Source organism: Periplaneta americana, chromosome 1 (assembly GCF_040183065.1).
Source record: "Periplaneta americana isolate PAMFEO1 chromosome 1, P.americana_PAMFEO1_priV1, whole genome shotgun sequence".
Taxonomy (NCBI): Eukaryota; Metazoa; Arthropoda; class Insecta; order Blattodea; family Blattidae; genus Periplaneta; species Periplaneta americana.
This window is the reverse complement of record NC_091117.1, coordinates 90076007-90093954: the sequence shown is the minus strand read 5'-3', so window position 1 is coordinate 90093954 and position 17948 is coordinate 90076007.

Genomic DNA, 17948 nt, shown 5'->3' with positions numbered 1-17948 from the left:
TCGAAGTCTTAAACAATTTTGAATTCAATAAACAATTCAGGCACCACATAATAATTTTAGTCGCCATGGCTACATGCTCCCCCGGAATGTGTATACCCTTGAATTTTACAATAAGTAAAACGCATTAAAATACTTTAGATTTGAATAAAGGTTGGAATTAACAAATGAAAGAACATAAAATGTCAGCACAAACTTAAAATAAAACAAATTATTAGTGCATGGTTTACGAGTCTCTACACAATATGGTGAATGAATATAAACATTTTAAGTGTTTCAGATGAAAATGTTTTCTATCTCTCTAATAAAATACATTTTCTTCTTTCCTAATGAAAAAGAAACAAATTGAAGATCGAGAAAAAAGATCACCTTTCGAATGTGGCTTTGATCCTAAATCAAGAGCTCGACTACCATTTTCACTGCGATTCTTCCTAATTGCAGTAATCTTTTTAATCTTTGATGTAGAAATTGCACTATTACTACCTGGTGGCTACCAAATTCTTCTATTAGAGCACTGATCTCCAACCGCCCAGTTTTCTTTTGTTTTCGCGTGTTCACTGAACCATGTAGAAGGGTCGAGTGCCGCAGATCTATATTCCATACACACCTACACTCTTTCGGATCGTTTGAAAACTTAAGGTAACCAAACGCAGGATCCCTAAAATGGTTTGAAGCGTTTATTTTCTCGTTTGGGTGTTACTGAGATATTTAGATTTTTAAGGAATTGTTTTTCATTTATAAGGATTGTGAGTATGGTTGCAAGTAGAATAAATGTAATGCAATTTATATGTACTTTTATTAATGATTATTTTTCTTCAACAACAAATCAAACAAAGGCGGAACCGTAAGAAGTGACTTCTTTAAAGACTGGCAAGGTATAAGATGCTCCCATGTTAATTGTTTTAATACCTGTGCACTCTTTAGTCATGTACTCAGCTTTGGAGCCGTTTTCCCTTATTAGTAATACTGTAATATTAGTCCCCTATTATACTTAATAAACTTGAAGGTAACAAAATTACGGTAACAATTTTTTTTATCTGAAATTGAAAGCTGCATGGACAGAGGAGGCCGCGTTTAAAGAATGACTGCCATACTCAACTAAAATAACTCATGGTTATAATTTACAGTCAATCATTGAGCAACTGAAAGAGCCTGGGGGAGGATTGACCGCTTGGCAGACGAGATTGACTGCATATGGATATCGACGAAGGCAAGACCCGAAGTAAGAGCCCCAAGAGCAAGCGAACGACTTTTGAATTTAGAGAAATGTACCATAAAATGATTTTAGAAGGAAGGGAGTAGGTCCGTGGCCCGTTTCCATCAGGTCTCATCATGGTATTTCTCTTAGCGCCAGAGGGAAACACGGAACTATGAAAAAGGTCGGGATGAATTGTCGCACTGGCTTGTAGGGTAACTATTAAAACTGTGGAAGATAGTACAACGACGTAAATAGTGGAGCTTTATCACCGAGTGGGCCAAGTTAGATCACGACCGATCTACGTACAGTTTCCCTGGAAAAGAATGAGACGATTGAATATTCCTAAGTCTCAGATGTAAGTCACTGCGCATGATCGGAGACCAAGCACTGATACACAAGATAACGAATATTGAGTTACTTAAATTCAGGCTATTTGGTTTGTTACTAGCAACGTTCCGAAATTCACTTCAAAACTGCAAAAAATATTATAATATTACGTAAATAAACGATAAATATATACATAAATCGTGTAGTTAAATCGACAATGGACCTCCATGACTAGATCGACACTCCGCACAGAAAGTAAAACTTTCGCGTCGTTTCAATAGTTCAGGCGCTAAGACTTCTGCATGTTGTGTAGAAGAGAGCGAGTTCGATTCTTAGTCTACATCAACGATTTTTTTTCTAAATAACGTTGAATAGAGTTTTGCAAAGTCCTCAGATTAAGTGTTAATGATCACAGACAATACAAAATTACAAGCTATAATATTATAAACATTAATCTAATGAATGCATTTATACAAACACACACACACACACACACACACACACACACACACACACACACACACACACCCAAAGTAAGTGCAAATATATTAAAAACTAACAATTAAAATGAAATTAAAAAATAATCCTAAGCCACACAGACAAACTTTTACAAAGGTTTAGAGTCCTTAGGTTATGTCATTTGCTGAGTAATCATTACAATATTGTATTAGTAGCTTTCCCATATGTCTAAGAAATGCACTCCCACAAAACAATTTTTGTTAAAGGTGTGGCTTTGGATTATTTCATTCTCACCCCTTCAGTTTTAACTATTTTATCTACGCGTTTGCAATAGTGTTTAATTTAATGTGCATTTAATTTTATTCATGTTATGATTGAATGAAAAGCACTGTTGCAGTTATTGACTAATTACATATTATTAAATGCATCTGTTAAGTAACCAATTGCAGTATCTTTTGCAAAATCTTGAATGTTTAAGTTGTCAATAATATTTCTGTACTATATACTATAAGACGTTAAAAGAATTTGCAATAGATTTGGGATCCTCTACTTTATAATCACTAGTTTTAATGAAAAAATATTTTCTTTCTTAGGATATTTACAACTTTAACTTTAATAATATTCCGAATAGCTTTAATCGCATTATCTGAATTTTGTGCTTTTCTATTCAAATGTATTCTATTTTCCTCTTTCATAATTTTTGATAAATTACAATGTACTTCTTGTAGTATTTAAGAACATGAGGATCATTACATATTATAGATTCTTCTTTTTAATACATGAGATTTTTAAGTCCCTGCGTTATCTACATTTTTTTACTTTTGAATTTTTTCACAACATTGAGTGGAGAACATCCACTGAAGTGATTCTGAGATTAAGTGAAAAATACAATACATTTACTCTTAATATCAGTAAGTAGTACCAGTATCATATACGTTTTTCAAGATTCATTTTGTAGACATAAATATAAATAATCACTAGATACAGCATTTGCGATCCTATTTTAGCTTTTAAATTAATATTTTGAAATTGTTCAGTGACATTGGAAACACTTAGGATTTGTTTATCATGTTCAGAAAGCCATTGACTACACTGGGTAACAACGAAAATGTTTCTCTCGATATTTTAATTGTTTCTGGTTCAGTTTTTTGCGCTGATTTCAAATCTGTAATTACTTTTTCTGAAATGATAACGGTTCCAGAAATATAACGATATTCTTAATTATGTTTGTTCTACGTTAAAGCATGACTTCTAGACGTGATTGCAGGAATTCACCGGGTTCTTTCTCTTACATTTATGGATTTTACATCAGTACAAAGCAGAAGAAGCATAACATAAGACCTGGCACCAAATATTTTACAGCTCAGAATGCTTACTTTGAAGTGCCAATACGAGACCAAGACAATTCATGGGCACCACATGTGTGCTGTGGTTCCTGTAATACAACTTTGGAAGGATGGCTACGAGGATTTCGGAAATGTATGCCTTTCGCTGTTCCCAGAGTTTGGAGGCAACCAACCAACCACCATGAAAACTGCTACTTTTGCATAGTCGATATGTCATCTTTGAAAAATTTAATACAACGAGGGAGATTGCAGTATCCGGATATCTCATCTTCTATTGCTCTTATCTCGCATGGTCAAGGTTTACAACCAGCTGTTGACTTAAATTAATTTGTATTGCCATATACTCATCCCCGAAAGTGACTCAGACTACAGTGACAGTGACCGTACCAGCCAGAATCATCATTTTTGAACTCAGAAGGAACTATATGACCTTGTACGTGATCTTGAATTATCAAAATCGAAAGGAGAGCTCCTAGCATCCAGTCTACAAGAATGTAATTTGCTTGACGAAAGCTGCAGGATCACAGAATGTAGCAAGAGGCATCAAACTTTCGCACAATATTACAGTAATGATGGTCATCTCTGTTACTACTGTAGTGACATCAGTGGTCTCTTTGGTGATACTGGAATAGCGTACAATCCCACTGAATGGCATCTCTTCATAGGCAGCACACATACAGTAATAGTTTGAAGGCTGTGTTGCTGCACAACGGCAACTTATATTCTAGCATACCAGTTGGTCACTCTGTTCTATTGAAGAAGGAATACAGCAATGTTAAACAGGTACTAGAAAGGATCGCGTACGAGCGCCATAAGTGGGATGTCTGCGATGATTTCAAGATGATAGGTTTTTTACTGGGACTTCAAGGTGGATTCACTAAGTATCCATGCTTCCTCTGTTTATGGGACAATTGAGCAACAGGAAAACACTATATCCAATGAGAGTGGCCTTTACGTAACAAACTTCTTCCAGGATAACTGAATGTCCTACATGAATCTCTTATTGTGAGGGAAAAGATTTTGCTACATCCTCTCCACATTAAATTGGGGATGGGAAAGCAGTTTGTTAAAGGTCTGGACTAATAGCCATATGCTTTGCAATATATTCGCTCCATGTTTCCACGTTTATCTGATGCAAAAGTAATTCCTGGAGTGTTTTCTGGACCTCACATTAGACAGATGCTAGAGTCCATAGAGTTGGAACAAAAATGATACCACTCGAAGCAAGTACCTGGCAAGCATTTCGTGATGTGCACGGCTTCCTAGGCAACAAGAAGTGTGCAAATTACCAAGAGCAGATTGAGAACTTGCTACATACATATCATAACTTAGGTGCAGAATGTCAACAAAACTGCAATACCTGCACTCTCATTTGGACTTCTTTATGCAGAATCTAGGCGATGTGTCTTAAGAACATGGAAAAGATTCCACCAATACATGCAAACTATGGAATTGCGATATCAAGGAAAACGGGATACAGCCATGACGAGAGACTATGTGTGGGGTTTGGTCAGGGATAGTATTCAGCAACACAAAAGGAAAGCACGATCACATCTGCATTTCTAACATACTTAATTCAAGACTGTTATTGTATAAATGTGTATTGTCCATCGTAAATATTATACTATATAGTCATTATTCTTTCTGGTAGGCTTAATAAATATGCATATTACTTAATCATATACAGTTAATTCCTCAAAAAACTATTGATGCTACAATGAAAATACTGATATTTCTGAACTCAGCATTTGTGATTTATCGATATGAATCCAAAAAACCAGAAGAAACAAAAATTTTCTGAAAATTTGTTACCCAGTGTTATAGGTTCTGTCGAATAGGAATTCAGTCTAATTCTGTGTATAAAACTTTTATCAATGGCTCTGCTACTTCAGCTTGTATGCTAGTGGGAAAATGACTCTACGACTAAGGTTTCCAGTTTCAAGGACTGAATTTAATTTACTTTTACGGAAAAGTTCCGAGAGATAATCTATGTTTATGTCACTACAGATCACAAATTCCAAATGAGATTTCTAAAGTCTTTTCTTTACAAATTCAATGTTGGCTATAAATATTAATAAATAATGCAAGTAATATGAATGATTGTAGTTAGAAGTCTGATTACATTATAAAAAGCAAGAAGTTACATTCCGCGGCAAGATTCGAACTTTCGATGTTTGGTTTTGTCGTCCAACGCTTAAGTACGGACCTACAGTATTCAATGCTTATGTTAATAACCTACAATTTAGCTGTAGCAATGTGGTGTCAAAAATTGGGGTTTGTTTATTTAATGTAATTAGATTTAATTTGATTAGTTTCGAAACAATTGGACTTCCTGTTATATCCTGTTATTTAAATATTTAAGTTAGAGTTGATTTATTAACTCTTAATGTGCAAGATGCCTCTTATTTCAATAATTCTATATCACGTTAAATAGTCACTGTCTACACTAAAGTATTATCGTCATCCCTCATTTCTCATCGTTATAGCTCTAGTTGAGGCTGAATATGGGGCTAGATCTGCTGGCCGTTTGGTCGGTGTTCCCGGAAGTACAGCCGCGAGGTGGGTTCATCGTTACCAAAATTCAGGGGAGGTCGAAAATCTCCCTATTCCTGGGCGTCCGCGGATTTCTTCATTGGAAGAGGATGCTCTCTTATTCGAGACAGTTCGACAGGACCCCTTTCGGACTGCTAACGAAATAAGAGCAGCATCTAACTTTCCCGGTTCTTCACAGACTGTGATCAGCAGGTTGAGGAACCGCGGTATTAGGAGCCTGAGGGCTGCGCAAATGGAAATATTGGGGGAAGCACAAGCTGTCGACCGTCTTGCCTTCGCTACCAATCGAGTGGATTTCGATTGGGGAAATGTAATTTTCTCCGACGAAACAACCATCTCGAGTGATTACGAAGTTCCTGTCCGTGTCTATCGTGAGGATGGTCTCCGATATGATCAGCGCTATGTGCATCGACGTGAAAGATCGGGGCGCTTTAGCATATCGTCTTGGGGGTGGATGTCTTACGATGGACCTGGCGTTATAGAACGCATCGATGGCCGGTTTAATGGGGAACTTACGAGCACATTCTGGAAAATATATTCCATCCTTCCGCCCGAGAATGTTTTCCCGAAGGAACATTGCTGTTCCAGCAGGATAACCATCCCGTGCACTGTGCCGCAAGCATTCAAAGATGGTTTCAAAGGAGACCCCAGATTGAAATCATTAATTGGCCTCCGAATTCACCTGATTTGAATGTCGTCGAAAATGTATGGGCGGAATTGAAAAAGAGAAGAATAGCCGCCTATGCTCACCGACGCCCTCAAAATCGAGACGAATTGTGGAATCAAGTTGTTGACACCTGGGAAGATCTCGCCGGGGATTAGAACTTATTCCACAATCTCGTGACATCCATGCCGGATAGACTTAGAGTTGTAATAGAAGCTGATGGCATGTGGACAAGATTTTAAGTTAACAGGTCTCTTTTTGTTTCTTATGATTTTTGTTTGAGGAAGAATACTTTTAACTTCCAAGTAAGATTTATTTTATTTTTTGACGAGGTTCAGCCCACTTTTAAGACCCAAAAATTGGACATAAATTATTCCATGTTTTTCGACAAATTAGATAGTCGAGGAACTCTGAACAAATTAATTACACATCAATAAAAAAAGTTTTACTTGGGATCGAACACGAGACGTTTCGGTTATACAGTGGAACCGACACGCTACTATATGAACTACTGAGACAAAACAGTGAGAGCAGCAGTCCAGAATGTAGATCCCATAGCTGGCATTTGCCATTCGGTACAGAGAAGCAATGATATTTTGTGACTCGAGCTACGTTATGAAATCGTGGCCTTAAATGGCCTTCTTCGTAATCGTTGTCCTTGTTGTGGTCCTTGTAATAATTCTTGTATATTTGTCATGGTACTTATTGTTACGTCGATATCGAGTGAACCGCGCTGTAGAACTTTAACTTCCGACTAGAGACCTGAAAAACTGCGCACACAACCGGTTTAGATTCGACCGGTCGGAGCTCAACCGGCTACGATGAATATCGGGCCGAATAACTAGGTTGTCGAGCGATTACGCCTGATGTATTGCAGAGTAGACAGAACATCAGGCGCATTTACATGGAACTAACGTTTTTCGAGTACACAACCGGAGTAACAAGGAAATTTACGTTGTCTTATTGAAAAAAAAGTGTTTGCAAATATCCTTACAGTTCATTAGACTCCATAACACATATATTTTCTTTATTATTCTGAACTTGCAGTAACTTTATAAGTAACGTTTATATTTTAAACTTTTAGAGTTTTACTAATGAAAGTTGCTTATAGATATGTTAAACAATGTTATAGTTTTTCACAGAACAAGACGTGCACAAGCTATGTATATTTTTCTTACCAATAAACGCTATATAGCTGGCGTTTTTCTATACCAGTGTTAAACAGTATACGTCATAACTTCATCATTTGATTACGTCGTAACTCTTTCTTGTCACATATTGACTGAATCTTGTTCGATTTGTATAACCCAATGATCGATATTATATAAGTTCATGTAAGATCGCGAATTATTTAGAACACAAATCTCACACAGAAAGAAATGGTAAGGAGGAAGAAAATACGATCTCCAAATAACACCAGGTACATTTCATCATACAATAACTCTTTAACATTTTCTCAGTAGGCTATACAAACAGAGTCATAATATTGAAGGATATTTATTTTGTTTAATTACAAAAATATGTTTGTTTCAAATAGGAATACAAATAATTTGACACTTTAATACATTTATTTTTGTATTTCGAACTTGCAGTAATTTGACTAGTAACAAATAAATGAACAATGGACACAGTGACATCGAAGGAAATAGACGTAATGTATAATGTGAAATATTATCATAATGTAAACATATTCAAAAATATAATTACAATTCATTATAAAACAAAATAGGAAATAAGTACATAAGTCCATTATGACGTTTGTACTTTAAACTAAAAAAAAAATGTATAGGCCTACCTCTAAAACAATAGTTGCATGCTTTTTAATTATTCTAATCAGTTGCAATATTATTTATTAAGAAATCAATTTAAAAAGATAAACAGTAATGTTATTTTCAACAATACGATTACTTTGGCTCCCAATGGTTGTTGTTCTGTACAAAATAAGTATAATTTACACATTTCTAAACTACGAATAACAAAAGAATAGCAAGGTTTAGAAACAAATCATTCTGTATAGAAAATATCTACTTCAGAGAAAACAAGTGTCATTCAAAGAACTATTTTATTACACACGTGCTAATATCAACTATTTGATGTTCACAATTATTATTAGGGCCTATTATCATAGACTACATGATCAGAGTTGACTTCTTGTGTTTATATATTAATAAATCTGTTTTACTAGTATAAAGTTACGCTCGGTGGAAACACTTATTCATGGAATGGCCAATATTCGTTTCACAAGTGTTGCTAGAGAGGCTAGAGTTGTTTGGTGATCTTTCCATCAATTTAGTATGTAGAAAATGAAATGAGCATAATGTATAATGTGAGATATAATAAGTAAATAAATCCAAAATAGAATTACAATTAATCACAAAACATAAAATTAAATAATTATTAACTCTAAATGCATTCCTTCAAAACAGTAGCTATTCATATACAGGGTAGAAGTGAAATAACCCTGCAGATTGTACGGGGCGATAAGGTTCACTTAAATGAATGGAAAACCTATATTACGTTTTAATTCTCTAGTCATAGTAAGCTAAAAGCATTGGTTGTAGTAGGTTTCGGAAGATATAAAGTTATTTTTGTTTTAGTTTCATTATTGATCGAGTTTACTGTTTTTTAAGTGTGTCATTATTGTAATATTATAATTCAGTTTTCTAGTGTAAGCAAAAATTACAACCTTGGAAATTTGTGGATACCGAAAGTTTTTTTTCTACAGTTTACGCTTTACAACGTCTGTAGTTTCACGCTGCATGCTGTTTGTTCCTCTTGATGATCCGCAGCTATAATATCTGGATGGTTCACTGTGATCTTCATTTTATACGCCAGAGCCGTCCACCCACAGAGAGATCGAATCAACTCGAATACACGTTAAACCGAATACTGAGGCAGTACGCAAGCTGATGTACTTCGCATACTGCCTATAAAGCCAGGCGCTCAGTAGTGCTATGGAAGTTTGTTCGGTTTTCAACCGGTTTTGCAGGACTCTACTTCCGACGACCAAGAGTCGTCTCATTCCTTTTAAGGGTAACTGTACCTCGCAGTTATAGAAATTACTCACTATCACTCATGTAATCCGGATTGTGAGAGGCGGGCCTCGCATCTCGCATGCGTCGGTTCAGAAAAACCAAAGCTTTAGGCGCACGAGTTGTATGCAGTACTTTATCTACGTTGTTCATTATGTGCCGAAAATTAGAAGAAAATAAATCTATGAATTCAATTAGGCGTATTAAATCTGTTACATCAGTGAAGAATTTAATTTTTTATTATTCATGACGTCAGCTGTATTGTTGCTATGGTAATAATTGTAGTTGATTAAAAAAAGCCACAAAATGCTCCTTAACACGTTGCTAAGTAAAATAACACAGCAACGTGTTTCCTATTTTTTAACAATAAAGGCAAACTTATATATATATATATATATATATTTGAAAATTTTTGTACATTGGTACTATCAATTGTGCTTAAATAACTAACATTTCAACAATATGAGACTTGTGGAGAGGGTGACGTCCATTAACGTTCCTCAAAGGCAAACTTTTGCAGTACAAAAATGTCAAATAATGGTCTACGAGTACATTTGCAAAGAAAGTAGATCAAGATTATTTTATTTCGTTATTGAATATATTATATCATATACTTATGTATACTAGACTAGTATTTACTGAGGAATTGATGTGTTTTATCTGAATGATCCGTTGCTAAGCATCTAACGTCAGAATAACTTGACGTAACTTACTGCGGCTGCTACGAAATTGACATCAGAATAGTGTGACGTAATTTATTGCGTTACTAAGAAATGGCATCGTGGTATCATCGTATTACAATAAAATGACCATTTTCTACGTGTCGAGATTATAATAATGGTGAAGCCAGATGCCGGACGAGTTCCGTCAATAACTTAGAAAAGTCTCAATATTTCACTAAAGTCTCTATTATATAAGCAGTTTGTTTGTTAATGTTTAGTAAACTGTCCGAAGAGAGATCTGAACCTCACAAGTAATACCAGAAGACACACTTATAAGGCAATTAGACCAGGAGATAATAGGCTAGGGTGGCTAGTTTCTTTCCCCCTCCATTGCATACATCGCCGATTAGCTGCAATATATTACACTAGTCACACTTCAGATGCATACAAACAATTGCTCTTCCTCTGTCACATATCGTCAAGTGAGATGTACTGCCTGATAATAGATGTACATATCAGCCAGAACCTCAATCAGAGGGGGGAGGGGAAGCGGTTTAAATCTCAGGCAATAATTGAGGCGTTCAAAGCTAAAGTGGATCAAGTCACAAATTTTGATAAATTGAGTTTAATTTATTTTCGGATTATCTGAAGTTGAGTCTTTTCCGAGCAGTAATAGATCAAGTCTTAATTCCAAGCATTCGCCGGTAGGTGACACCAGTCACTTTTGTTCACGATGTTATGAGCCATTGTGGATCAAGTCACCAAAGAGTTGGATCAATTAATATTACAATTGTTTATATTTTATAAATCTAGAATTTGAGAATGGAGCAATAAAATTATTGCTAGTGAAATTAGATAATCCACTAGAGCAAGTTAACTTTAAGTCCTATTATTTCAAAACTACGTCTCATGGACTTGATCCACTTTAGCTCTGAACGCCTCAATTAACTTCTAGTTTTCGATATTTTTGCGTATCATAAAAAGTTGACGAGAGGTTAAAGTGAAGATTACTGACGGAATTCTATCAGTTAACTTCTCGTTAAACAATTGCGGTTCGCAAAGAGTAATTCGTAAAAACAATGATGTAGAAATAATGGACGTATTTGAAGAATGACGATTATGAAGTACTGTACATCAAGACCATAAGTAAGTCATATCAACTTCTTGGACTAAATTATTTATGATATAGAAGAAAAATAATATATAAAGATAGTGTTTGGACAGATCCATTTTTTAATTCGAAATAAAAGGTTTGATCTCTTTCCAGTTTAAATAATTAATTATGAAACATTGCCCTTTGGATCGTGTCCTATGGCTGCTTACATGCCTACTCAATAAAAGCTTATGTGCGAGTAGTCGCTAGGTGGCAGGTAGTGCCCACCACTATCAAGGTCGCTAGATGTCTCTGTCGAACAGCTCATAGTCAGGTCCTCTCATCCCATTCCACCAATGTATAAGCATTGTAAAGACAAACAATCGAAAATCTTTATAGGAATGTCTTGAGCAATTTGGAGCTGCATATCCAGGCATTTTGAAAACTTATTCTATGAAATATATAAATCTTAGCACAAATTCCTTTCACAACCCAATGTAAACAAACCGAATAGATGGCGCAAATATGGCAGCATGCGACGACCTGACTTATTGACGGACCTTGACCGCTATTAATAATATTCCTACTAGCGGCCTAGGTCTGAATAACAGCTGTTCGACAGCGACATATAGCGACCTTGGTAGCGGTGGGTACTACCTGCCACCTAGCGGCTACTCGCACATAAGCGTTGATTGAGCAGGCTTACGTACCTACCTATAGGCTGCGATCCAGGAGGCAGCGTTATGAAATTAAATTAAATATAGGGATCAAACTTTGGATTTAGTTTATAGGCTGAATTAACTTTTGTTCACTCTTGAGTATTGATGTATTAAAAATCAAGACAAAAATATTGCCAGTGTGACTATAAATAGATGGAAATGTGCTGAAGTTATTGTAAAACTGAATGTTTATTTCATATTTTAAAACCAAAAAATACATATAAGAATTAAGATAAATGTTCATTTTGTGGTAACATTGTCGAATTATTGTCACTTGTAGCACTACCTAATATTACTAATTAAATCAATTATTGAAGTGAATAACCTTCAGAAAATATAATTTCAAGAATGAATTTTTAATGATTTGGTTTTATTCTTATTGAGAATTTAATTTTATTTTACATTATTCTGTTAATAATGTACTGTAAATTTTAATATTCCAGATTATCACTAATAAATGGTAGAATATATCTTCAGGTTGGTAATATATTGCTTCACTGTCTACTACTTCGAAGCCCTTTCAACCTCCTTCGATCATTTATTATATTAGACAATCTATGTTACGTTGGTAGTCTAGCAACACCACCTCCTGTTTTGTATGTCCCAATTTTCTCTAAAGCTAACTTATCCTTCGCACACTTGTCATGTAGGCCTACTTACATTAAGATTTTCTGTTGATCGTTGCGTACAACCGGTTCCACCCTTGAATTCGTCAAATAGTACAGCTATTCCATGTTCCTTCTTTTATTTAATTGTTTATTTATTTTCGTTTCCATGTGGATGCAGCAACACAGGTTTTTTTGTACTCTGTTACATTGCTGTATTTATTCACTAAACTGAATAACAACTTATTTTCGGCCTCTGACAAATAGCGTTTCCCTTTGTTTTCGACATTTTGTTAACAAAACACGATCTGTTCGTATTACCAACTATAACAATATTCAGTTTAACTTAACCAAATTTGTATAATGCACACCGAAAAATTAAACTTTCAGTAATAGTTAAATTGATGAAAGTTTAACTTTTCTTTATGATACCGACCCTAAATAAAGAACTACTTAACTTACAGACCTACAGATTTATTAAAATGATTCAGTTGGAAACAAGAACTGACTTGAAGATAGTGTGATTCATGTTGTTTTATGGTCGATACGACGCATGAACCGCTTAAAATGTAATAATTTATTATATACAATCTTTCAGACTCTGCTTTGAGGTTGTGCCCGCCCTGTCATCAACCATCCAATTGAGTGTGCCTGTAATTCGCTTGCACACGTCAAGGGGAACATTGTAATAATAAAGTATTCCCTACATCATCTGACGAGAACAAAGAGATTCGTGCAGCTGTATCTGGAATGACAGTTGATATTTGCTTGAATGAACTGTAGGGAAGAAACATTAGAATAAGAATAGAATATTAATTAATTGATGCTACGCTGAAAGCTGTTGTAAGTAATAGCAGTTGCTCTTCGTTAGTATACTGGTTCTTCCCATTCATCTTGCTTTGGATATCAGATACAGTTGTACACGTCCGCGCAATCTAATTGCTTCCAGTATAAAATGTCAACTGTGACAGTGCCGTTCTGCATATTAAACGCATCATCATAACGGTTGGAGTAATTGCGTAAGATACTGTATTCTAATTGCAGCAAAATACACAGTATTGCTTCTTACATTTCATGGTAGCGTTTCGAGCTGCATACCGTACAATGGAATCGGGTTCTCCTCTTCATAAGAATTGTACATGTATGTAACTTTTCTTGTGTTTTCTTTATATTATCGTAAATGGTAGGGTTAACACGAAAAGAAATTCTATAGGAGGACATGGAATCTAAAATAAGAGGATATTGCTGAAAAAAGGAGAACTTTTTAAATATTGATAATTAAAGATAAAAACAATAGTTCACCTTAGTTAGTTCTCTCACTAGTTGCTGAATCAGTATTACATCTGTACCACAGTCTAGTATATACAGGCACGAAGTTTGAGTTGTGAGGGTGCTAGGAACAATAGACTGTGCCGGTACTGTTTCGCATTGTCTGTAATGAGGCGATATTAGCGATCCTAGTCGTTAGCAACTATCTGTGGATGTATATTTACTACGTATTGAGCTTCGTGACTGTATATACTAGACTGTGTCTGTACCCTATTTATCGGTGGAGCCCACTTTGTGCACAAGAGTCTGAAGAAACAAACTTATATCTTGTAATAAATAACTATGGAACTGTTCACAGGACATGTCCTTGAAATTATATTTCACCATGATGATACCTCTGACTGCCTTCGTTAGCATGCGATTTAGTTCTTTTGTCCATTGGGCAGATATTAGGGAAAATACTATCTCAACACTTCCATTGTGACTTGGGATAAATAAATAGAACTGACATATTTTTAAGAGTTCTGAGAAAGTTTCAGTGCTCGCAAAACGATTGGAATTGAAGAATTTGCACTATTGTTTATCTAAACTTAAATCTTTGTGAAAATTAACTTGATTAGCATATCTTTGTACATTGCAGAATAAAATTGATAAAATAGCTTGGAATCATGAATAGTGACTTTTTAGAGTGTAAGAATTCAATGTCAATAAGCCATCATATTTTATGTTTTTTCTTCATGTGGTCCAGCTTCAATCACTGAAAGCAGTTAAATTATTTCGTAGATTCACACTATTTATTTAGATATTCTGTGCATAATATCGCACGTTATTCAATATTCATATTAATTCTAGTTTAATGCGAAATGGTTATTTCAATTTTTTTTTAATGTCTAACATGATTAAAAAAAAGAGGACATGTCCTCCTTTTGCCGGACGGATTACCATCCTAATAAATGGAGACCTTACATCATACTGATTAAGGATCGTACTTTGTCTCACGTGGCTACAAGACTAAGTATTACCACAGTCTAGTATATACAGTCACGAAGGTCAATACGTAAGGAATATGCATCCATAGATAGTTGCTAACCACTATGATCGCTACTATCGCCTGATCAAGGACAATAAGAAATAGAACCGGCAGTTTATTGTTTAGTAGGTTATTTTACGACGCTTTATCCACATCTTAGGTTATTTAGCGTCTGAATGAGATGAAGGTGATAATGCCGGTGAAATGAGTCCGGGGTCCAGCACCGAAAGTTACCCAGCATTGGGTTGAGGGAAAACCCCGGAAAAAACCTCAACCAGGTAACTTGCCTCGACCGGGAATCGAACCCGGGTCACCTGGTTTCGGGGCCAGACGCGCTGACCGTTACTCCACAGGTGTGGACTCCAGTTTATTGTTCCTAGTACCCTCAACAACTCAAGCTTCGTGACTGTATATACTAGACTGTGGTATTACTATACTGTATACCTTCTTTAGATATGAAAATCACAATTTTTGTAATTTTGGCGCTTAGCTCCTTTAGCTTTTCAACTCATCAATTATTTGCGTTAGGTATGCAAGATTTTTCTCTGTATTTAAAGGACAGTAGTACGTAACTATGGAAGGGATGATAATAGAAGGAAGAAGAATGAAGTGCATAAGCTGATGATATGGCGTTGTTAGCACAAGAGGAGACGATACTAAGGATATGCTACTGGAGTTAGGTCTACATGACAGCTGCTGTAAGCAGTATGGAATGAAGATAAATGCAAACAAGGTGAAGACCATGTTATCTGAAGAAAAATAAAGAAGATAGACGTACGAATTCTAAATGAGACAGTAGAGCAAGTGGAGAACTTCAAATACTTGGGGTGTACTATAAGCAGTAACATGAGATGCTGCCAGAAAGTCAAAAGGAGGATAGCAGTAGCAGAGGAAGCTTTTAATAGAAAAAAGTAGAATCTTCTGCGGACCTCTGGAAAAGAACTAAGCAAGAGACTAGTGAAGTGTTGTGTTTGGACTGTGGAATTGTACGTGCCAGAAACATGGACATAACGATGAAGTGTAGAGAAGTGGCTAGAAGCATTCTAAATATGGATATGGAGGAAAATGTAGCCTGTGAAATGGACAGACAAAATAAGAAATGAAATTGTGTTGGAAAGAGTTGGTGAAGAAAGAATGATGCTAAAATTGATCAGGAAAAAAAAAAAAAGGGAATTGCCTGGGTCACTGGCTGGAAGAAACTGCTTACTCAAGGATGCACTGGAAGGAATGGTGAACGGGAGAAAAGTTTTGGGCAGAAGAAGATATCAGATGATAGACGACATAAAGATATACTTATGGATCATATGCGGAGACTAAGAGGAAGGAAGACAATAGGAAAGATAGTAGAATGCTGGGTTTGCAGTGATAGACCTGTCCTTAGGCAGAAAACTATAAATGAATGAATATGTAAGTAGAAATTTATTTGCAATCTCAAGAAACGTATTTATCTCTTCTTTTCTCTTCACGGAACGGTGGTGATGTTCAAAATATTTAAAATAATGACCACCATGAAAGATTTTTATCTTGAAGTGAAACTATCAAGCTGTAAATAATACATTTATTTGAGGTGTAACAAAATGTTATATTCTTGTTGTGAGACAAATATCCGTTATTCGATGGAGAACATAATACATTACATATTAGTGAAAGTTAATGAACTCTGCACGACAATAAAAAAAACACTTTCAAACTGTTTGCAGGAAACGGTTAAAACTACTGTGCAGTAGACCTCTGACATCCAGGGGACAAGCGTTAAGTCGCACTCGTAAAATAAGAAGTTACGTAAACTTCAAGATTAATAAAGAAAACAACATTTGACATAGACCTTGTTGTATGAAAAGTTTGCGTGTCAGGTACGAAAAGAGAAACATCATCATACTCGTCTACCGTAAATCCTGTGAAGGTTTAAAGTGACTTAAGTCTCAGTTCAGAGTTCTACAAGCATTATTTGATATCTCAGTCTTTGTACCTGTTCATGCTAGTGCAAATTAAAAGGAGAAAGGATTGTGTTAACCTTCTTACATTTGAGATTGGTGAATGATCTTCTGTCTTCTTGTTCTTGTTTTTCTTCTTCTTCTATAAATTCACTTGTCTAACTCATCTGTATGTTCCTGCTTCACAGTTGATATCGCCAACGCTTTTTAGGTCTTCCAACATTTCTCGCTCTCATTGGTTTATATCCTCGATCAGGGGTCATCAGCACAGAGCACGCTGGGGCTAGCCTCCCTTATCCGCGGAAAACGCAGTGCACTAAATTGCTCTCGTAGCTGCTAGCGGGTATGCTCTCTATCTCTCCCTGTTGCACGACAGTGCACACGGGACGACACCGCGTACCCATTGCATATTTCAGCGAGTGCTGACGACCACTGTCCTAGATCATATATACCCCAGATAGGTCGTCCTTATAGGCTTTGACGTTAACAACTTTTGTCAGGTTTACTACGCTGCCATCTAGTTGTTACATAAGGAGTCACGTCATAATTCCCATTTGAATTGCATTAGCGACTGTACTGCCATCTCGTGTTCGTTTACTGCGGACGGGTGGCGATCCTGGCGGTTGTGCAAAGTGCAAACGGTTTTAACATAGCGGTGACCTATCTGTTACATATATGATCTAGGGTTTATATCTAGGGTTCCCAGACGTCCCGTAAAATACGGAATCGTCCCGTTTTTCACTAATGCGTCCCGTTGTCCCGAGAAAAGTCTTCGGGACAGCTTTCCGTTTCGTATTTTAGAGTGCTAAACTGAGAAAAAACGGAAAAGTTACAATGTCTATTCCATATTACAAATTACAAACATCGCACTTCATTATTGCAGGTGACTGTAGATGGACTATTATGAAACAATATTATTTCCCAAGGCGAGCGATGGTAATACCAAATGTTTAGTTGAAGTCTGGGTGGATCTTCAAAAGTACTGAAGGAGAACTCTCAAATTTGAAAAGGGTGGTGGAGTTCATTATGTGGATCCCTGAAAGAAATGCGTGTGACGAAA